Raw genomic sequence first — 8,117 nt, 5'->3', positions numbered from 1 at the left:
TCGTGTGCCCTGTCCGCCGCTGCAAGGGGAGTAAGTGACATGCAGGGCGCTCCCTGGGCTCTCGGCACCTGTCTGGCCGCTCCCCGTCCCTCACCCCCCGCCCTTGTTCCTTGTCAGAGCGCAAGGTAGGACACTGCCAGCCTTGGCAGTGAGCCCCGCGTGTCAATAAGCTTTTCTCGCGGAGCCTCACCGCCCCTCGACGGAGGGGTCCTATTTATCAGGTGTTTTCAGTGCTCTCCGAAGACTATTCAGATTTTTAAGTTCGGCCATATTCGCCCTTGTTTCATGTTCATGATTCGCGTTTTTAATTATTTGAAGTTAAAGTTAAAAAGTTGATAGTCTCAGACGAAAGTGGAGAAACACCCCAGGCATCCTGGGTACCCTTCCCCCAGCAGACCCCAAATGGAGCTTCCAGGAGGAGGACTACAGACTTTACGGGGCAGCTTTTTGCAAAAAACAACCTGCTTTTACAACCAGGGACAGTGTTGGCAAAGTGACCCGGAAGGGGAAGACATTTAGAATTATCCATAGGTCCTGTTTGTATTTCAGAAACCCTGAAAACCCAGCGTCCTATGGAACGGGATGTGTTAGGGTACAAAGCGGGTACTTAGGTTACAAAAATTCTGCTTTAAAAACTAATAGAGGAACGAGACTACCTCTGTCACCTAAGTGGCCTGTGGCTAGGGTAATAAAACTGTGAGATGAAACAATCATCTTTGTTATGTTTGTGTTAATGTGTTCTGCCATTTAGTTCTGGTACTTCTAAACCTTCCATTCACACTCGGTGTCCTTATTTTTGGGACAGTGGAGCATCTTGTAAGTCAACAGAAAAAGCGATGTTCAAAAAGCGGAATCTTTTTCTGGGCCACCTGGGTGGCTCAGTCGGTTAAGCACCTGACCAGCTCAGGTCATGACCTCATGGTTTGTGGGTTCAAGCCCCATGTTGGGCTCTGTGCTGTCACCTCAGAGCCTGGAGCCTGCTTCGGGTTCTGTGTCTCCTCTCTGCCCCAACTCTGCTCGCTGTCCATCTCAAAAATAAATACATTTAGGGGCGCCTGGGTGGCTTAGTTGGTTAAGCGTCCGACTTTCGCTTAGGTCATGATCTCGTGGTTCATGGGTTCGGGCCCCGCGTCAGGCTCTGTGCTGACTGCCAGCTCAGAGCCTGGAGCCTATTTCAGAGTCTGTATCTCCCTCTCTCTCTCTCAAATAAAACATTAAAAAAAAATTTTTTTTTAAATTCTACGTGCAAGATATAAAATACAGAAATTTTAAGTGAATATAAAAAAATACAAGGGCAAAAGGCAAAGGATACTGAATTATAATTCAATAAGGTTACCTGCCGAAGGCCCTGGGTCTAAATCCTGAAGTCTTCGTTAAAGAGATACTAACCAACTTCAAGGAAAGGGTTAAGACACGCTGGCATCCAAGGGAGATGTGTTCCTCAGTGTGATCAGAAGTACTGGAAGTACAAAGCTTCATTGCTTGAGGTGGTTATTAAAAGCCACTGCAGGGGCGATTGGGTGGCTCAGTTAAGCGCCCAGCTTCTCAGGTCATGATCTCAGTTTGTGGGTTTGAGCCCTGGGTCGAGCTCTGCTGACAGCTCAGCCTGGAGCCTGCTTCGGATTCTGTCTCTCTCTCTCTACCTCTGTTCTGCTCACGCATTCTCTTTCTCTCATAAACACACATTAAAAAAAAAAAAAATAGTGCCTCTTGTGACATTTAGCCAGGATGTCTATTCCTTGCAGATACCCGATAGCTGCGCAGCTTGGGGCAGTGGTTGGCAACAAACTGAACTCTCGGTGTTCTTGGGAATGTAAGGGCTTCGTATAGGCCTACAGTCTGTGTGGCTTTGTCTTTGGTTAGAGGGCTGACCTAGCTCACAGGATCCCTACCAGATTTTTGCTNGAACAGTTCTGCTGGGGGGGGGTGGTGTGAGTGGGGAGGGAAGCGGTGCAGGGCTGGCTTTCCACCTTGGGTCAGCCCCCCAGGCCCAGCACCAGAAACTGAAGTGCACAAACGGTTTCCACTGTTTCTATAAGGGCAGTAGGGTCTGAGGAAGAGGTGGCACTTAAACTAGGGTTTGGGGGCACTTGGGTGGCTCAATCAGTTAAGCATCTGACTTCGGTCAGGATCTCACGGTTTGGGAGTTCGAGGCCAGTGTCGGGCTCTGCTGACAGCTCACAGCCTGGAGCCTGCCTCAGATTCTAGGTCTCCCTTTCTCTCTCGAACCCTCCTCCAGTCATGCTCTGTTGGTGTCGCTCTCTCGGTCTCTCTCAAAAAACAAACACTTTAAAAAAAATAATAGTTTGAATCTCAGCTTTCATACTAGTTTTGTAGTTGACAGGGGCTAGAACAATTACATAAAAAGAAAAGGCAAACATTGTAAAGGAAGTAAAATGGATACTACTTGCAGACAATGTATTATATATAGAAACCTCTAAAGACCCCAGGAAAAAACTGATAGAAGAAAGGAATTCACTGATGTTGAAGGATACAAAATACAAAGTCTATTGTATTTCTATACACTAATAAAGTAACAAAAAATCTAATTTACAATTGCATCAAAAAGAACACCTAGGAATAAATTTAACCAAGCAGGTGAAAGACCTGTACATTGAAAACTTTAAGGCACTGATGAAAGCAAAACTGAAGACACAGATGTAAAGGTACACGGTGCTCATGGATGGGAATATTGTCAAAATGTCCGTATTCCCCGGGCACCTGGGTGGCTCAGGTTTGTGGATTTGAGCCCCACATCGCTGGTTGCTGTCAGAGCAGGGATCCTCTGTCCACCCTGCTCTCTCTGTCCCCCTCCCACTCATTCTCCCTCTCTCTCAAAAAACAAACATTTAAAGTCCATATTCCCCAAAACAATCTTCAACCCTACCAAAATTCCAATGACATTTCACAGAAAAAAAAAAAAATCCCTAACATTTATAGGGAACCACAGAAGACCCTGAATAGCCAAAGTAATCTCAGGGAAGAGCAAACTGGAGGGATCATGCTTCCTGATGAAGTATATTACCAGGGTATAGTATTTGAAACAGTGCGGTAGCAGGATCAGATCAATGGAACAAGATAGCCCAGAAATCTATGAACATATGGTCAATTTATAACAAGAACATACAATGGATAGAGAGCAGTCTCTTCAATAAATGGTGTTGGGGAAACTGGACAACCACATTCAGAAGAATGAAACGGGGCCACGATCTTATACTACGTACAAAAAAGTAATTGAAAATGGGTTAAAGAACAGGAGACCTGAAACCATAAAACTCTTAAGGCAGAAGGAATCTCCTGGACATCAGTCTTGGTGATGATTTTTTGTATTTGGCACCAAAAGCACCGTCGTCAAAGACAAAAGCAAGCAGAACCACAGCAAACTAAAAAGCTTCCATGCGGCAAAGGGAACCATCAACAAAATGAAAAGGCAACCTACCCAAATGGGAGAAAATATTCCTAACTCCTACATCTGATAAGCGGTTACTATCCAAAATATATAAAAAGCTCAGATAATTCAATTACAAAAAGACAATCTGATTTACAAATGGGCAGTGGATGTGAACAGACATTTGTCCAAAGAAGACATGCAGATGGCCAGCAGGTACATGAAAAAGATCCTTAACATAGCTAATCGTTGGGGAAGCGCAAATCAAAACCACAAGGAGGGATCACCTTGTAGCTGTGAGAATGCCTGTTGTCAGAAAGACAAGAAAGAAGCGTTGGCGAGGACGTGGAGAAAAGAGAAGTCTTGTGCATGGTTGGTGGGAATGTAAACTGGGAATGTAAACTGGTGCAGCCACTGTAGAAAACACTATGGCGGTTCCTCAAAAAATTAAAACTAGAACTACCCTATGAACCATTAATTCTACTCCTGGATATTTATCCGAAAAACTAAAGAAGATATATGTTCCCCTCTGTTCACTGCAGCATTATTTACAGTAGCCAAGATATGGAAACTCAGTGGATGATCGGATAAGGACGGTGTGATATACGATAGACTATTACTGAGCCATAAAAAGAAGGAAACCTTGCCGTTTTCAACAACATGGATGGACCTTGAGGACATTATGTTCAATGAAATAAGGGAACCAAAGACCAATGCTAAGGGAACTCACTCACATGTGGAATCTAATAACAACAACAAAAAAAGAACCATAACAAAGAAAAAACAAAACTGAGCTCACGGATACAGAAAGTCATGGGGATGTAATATATAGCATGGTGACTATGGTTAATAATATGCTATGTTTTGGGGGCACCTGGGTGGCTCTGTTGGTTGAGCCCCCAACTTTTTTTTAATGTTTGATTTATTTCTAGGAGAGAGAGAGAGAGACAGCGTGAGCAGGGGAGGGTCAGAGAGAGAGAGGGAGTCACAGACTGAAACAGGCTCCAGGCTCTGAGCTGGCAGTCAGCACAGAGCCCGACGCGGGGCCCGAACCCACGAACCGTGAGATCATGACCTAAGCGAAAGTCGGACGCTTAACTGACTAAGCCACCCAGGCGCCCCAAGCCTCCAACTCTTGATTTCAGCTCAGGTCATGATCCCAGGGTGGCAGGATTGAGACTGCGTCGGGCTCTATGCTCAGGGTGGAGCCTGTTTAAGGTTCTCCCTCTCTCTCCCGCTGCCTGCCTCACGCTCTGACTCTCTAAAAGAAATAAAATGAAAAAAGTTTATTTTTTATTTATTTTTTAAAATATTTTTTTTGATTTATTNGGACGCTTAACCGACTAAGCCACCCAGGTGCCCCGAGAAAAGTTTCTTTAAATAATATATATTTTTTAAAGTAGGCTTTGAATCTCACCTTCCACGCTTACCAGCTTTGTGACGGACCTAGGACAGGTGGAGTCCTTATCTGTAAATGGGAAGGATTCTGCCCAGGGTTGTTAGAAAAATCAAAACCCACCAGAAAGCACTCAGTACCTGGCACGCACCTGCATCGCATGTTGGGTCTGCCTGAGTGACCTCGGGGCTGAGATCACGGCTCTGAACCCATGCCCCCCCCTTCCACATCACCTGCTACCTGGGGGGGTGCTGCCCCCCAGCCTTGTGGACAGCCCCGCCCACGGGAAGTGTTCAGTAAACAGAGCCCTGGGACTGGTCTCAGAGCCCAAGGACACCTGGATACAGTAGGCATATTTGCAGTTCTCGCTTTTTCTTAAAACGTATTCTCTTTTTACTGTTTATTTTTGAGAGAAAGAGAGAGAGAGAGAGCGCGAGCAAGCACGAGCAGGAGAGAGGCAGAGAGACACAGAACCCGAAGCAGGATCCAGGCTGAGCTGTCAGCACATAGCTCGATTCAGGGCTCGATTCAGGGCTCGAACTCACAAACCGTGAGGTCATGACCTGAGCCGAAGTCGACCGCTTACCCACTGAGCCGCCCCTGTGCCCCTACAACTTCTCCTTAACGAGCCTTAACGATTTGGGCTTCCCCAGCCAGTCCAGGGGTTGGTTGGCTCCAGGTACCCGCAGCAGGCGGTTGTAATCGGGGAGACCAGCAGAGGGCACCAGAGACGGGGCTCGCAGCAGCTGGCTGGCTCCTCCCCAGGGGCAATGGCCAGCCCCCCACTAGCTTTTGTTCCGAGACGCAGCGGTGGGCGTAGGGCCTTCAGCACGCAACCCTTCTTTAGAGCATACACTGCTCCTTGGAGATGGTAGGTAGATGGTGGCCAGGGTCAGGGCTGCAGGGAGGGGCCGCACCCCTCCCTCGCCACCTGCACCTACCTTGTTAGCAGGAGGCGTGCTCCTCCCCCTTGAGGCTTCCCGGAGTGCACGGATGGACAGGCAGATGGGCGGGGTCGCTTGGTTTGCCTCCCAGCTCCCGGGTATTCTGGGAGTTGTACTGAGGCATTGACGATGCAGTAGGGCCTGGGGTAGGGGTGCCCAGGGCAGAGGCTCTAAGGAGAAACTCCCTCCCCGGGTGCAGCGGTGCAGGGCGGGCCCCTGAGAGGCAGTGCCTCCTAAATTCTGTGTGCGAGGGGCCTCACCCCACCGGAGCCCCGACCTCACAGCCAGCCCAGCAGGGATCACCCGAGTGTGCACAGCAGGCTTTTCCACACTTGCTCTACCCTGACGCCACAAGCTTTTCTCAGAGCGAGGCTCACAGCCACAGGTGGAAGCACGTGACTTTTTAAGAGCTCCCAGCCAATCACCCTCGTCCGAATTTGGCTACAGGAGGGGTACCTATTTGGGAGACACCTGAGAGAGGAGGGAGAGCGCCAACAGGACATGAAGGCTCGGAAACAGCCAACGAAGCTCTAAAGCTCTTTTATCTGAAGAATCCCAAACACACAACTATGTTTGAACCTCCACGCGAACCCATCACCCAACTCAACAGTTAAGATGGTGCCACGTTTGTATCAGGTGTCCCTTAAGGTTTTCTTTGCCAGAGTATCTTATTTTTTTTAATTTATATTTTATTTATTTCTGAGAGACAGAGACAGAGCACATGAGCAAGCAGGGGAGGGTCAGAGAGAGAGGGAGACACAATCTGAAACAGGCTCCAGGCTCTGAGCTAGCTGTCAGCACAGAGCCCAACGTGGGGCTCGAACCCACAAACCGTGAGATCATGACCTGAGCCGAAGTCAGATGCTTATCTGACTGAGCCACCCAGGTGCCCCAGAGTATCTTATTTTTTTAATGTTTTATTTTTATTTTTGAGAGAGAGCACAAACGGGGAAGGGGCAGAGAGGGAGGGAGACAGAAGATCTGAAGCGGGCTCTGCGCTGACAGCACAGAGCCCGACATGGGGCTCAAACCCACAAACCACGAGATCATGACCTGAGCTGAAGTCGGACACACAACCAACTGAGGCCCCCCAGGCGCCCCATGAAAGTATTTTAAAGCAAATCCCAGACATCACATCAACAAACCCCTATAGTTTCACTGGGCACTTTACACAGTGACAATGTGACTATCATCACCCCAAACAAAATCTGTAGTAATTCTTTGGAATCACCTGAGGCCAGTCCGTGATCATCTTTCTCTGATTGTCTCAACTTGTGTTCTTAAACTTTGATCTGTTAGAATCTAGAACCAAGTAAGATGCACATACTCTATTTGGTTGTTTAAAAAAAATTTTTTTTAATGTTTATTTAAATTGAGAGAGAGACAGAGACAGAACCTGAACCAGGCTCCAGGCTCTGAGCTGTCAGCCACATTGGGCTCAAACTCACGGTGAGATCATGACCTGAGCCAAAGGTGGTCTTTGCCACCCAGGTGTCCCTCTATTTGGTTGTTTTAACTGCTGCTTAATCTAGAGAAGTCTCCCCCCTATAGCTTTGACCTGTTGTGAAAATGAATTTAACCGTCTTGATTTCCCACGTATGGATTTGTCAGCTTGTTAGCTAGGTTCCAGGCAGCTCCATCCATCCATCCACCCACCCACCCATCCACCCATCCATCCACCCACCCATCCACCCATTCATCCATAGACAGATTTTTTTTTTAAGTTTATTTATTTATTTAGAGGGAGAGAGTGAATCCCAAGCAGGTTCCGCACCATCAGCACAGAGCCCGACACCAGGCTCGAATTAACAAACTGTGAGATCATGACCTGAGCTAAAATCAAGTCAGATGCTTAACCGACTAAGCTACCCAGGCGCTCGTGGCCACAAGTTAAATCTCCCCAGGCGATGTCAATAAACAACCAAGCCTGCAGCCACTAGTCGGGAGGTTCTCCCACGCCTCTTCCATGTGGGTACTTTGGCTTAGTCTCACATCACGTGTTGGGAGGCACACCGTGACTGCCTGGCTCAGCCAGGGCCCTACACTGTTAGGTTTCCTTTCTGCCTTTCATCAAAGAATTTTTATATTTTTAAATTAAAAAGATTTTTTAATGTTTATTTATTTTTGAAAGAGAGACAGAGTGAGTGGCGGAGGGGGAGAGAGAGGAGACAGAGAATCCAAAGCAGGCTCCAGGCTCTGAGCCGTCAGCACAGAGCCTGACATGGGGCTTGAACTCATGAACCGTGAGATACCGAACCTGATCCAAAGTCTGAGGCTTATCCAACTGAGCCACCCAAGCACCCCAGGATTTTTTTCTTAAGATTTTATTTAAAAAATTTTTTTTAAATGTTTTATTTATTTCTAGGAGAGAGAGAGAGAGAGAGAGAGA

This window comes from Crocuta crocuta, unplaced genomic scaffold (genome assembly GCF_008692635.1).
Source record: "Crocuta crocuta isolate KB4526 unplaced genomic scaffold, BGI_CrCroc_1.0 scaffold115, whole genome shotgun sequence".
NCBI lineage: Eukaryota > Metazoa > Chordata > Mammalia > Carnivora > Hyaenidae > Crocuta > Crocuta crocuta.
This window is presented reverse-complemented; position numbering follows the sequence as displayed.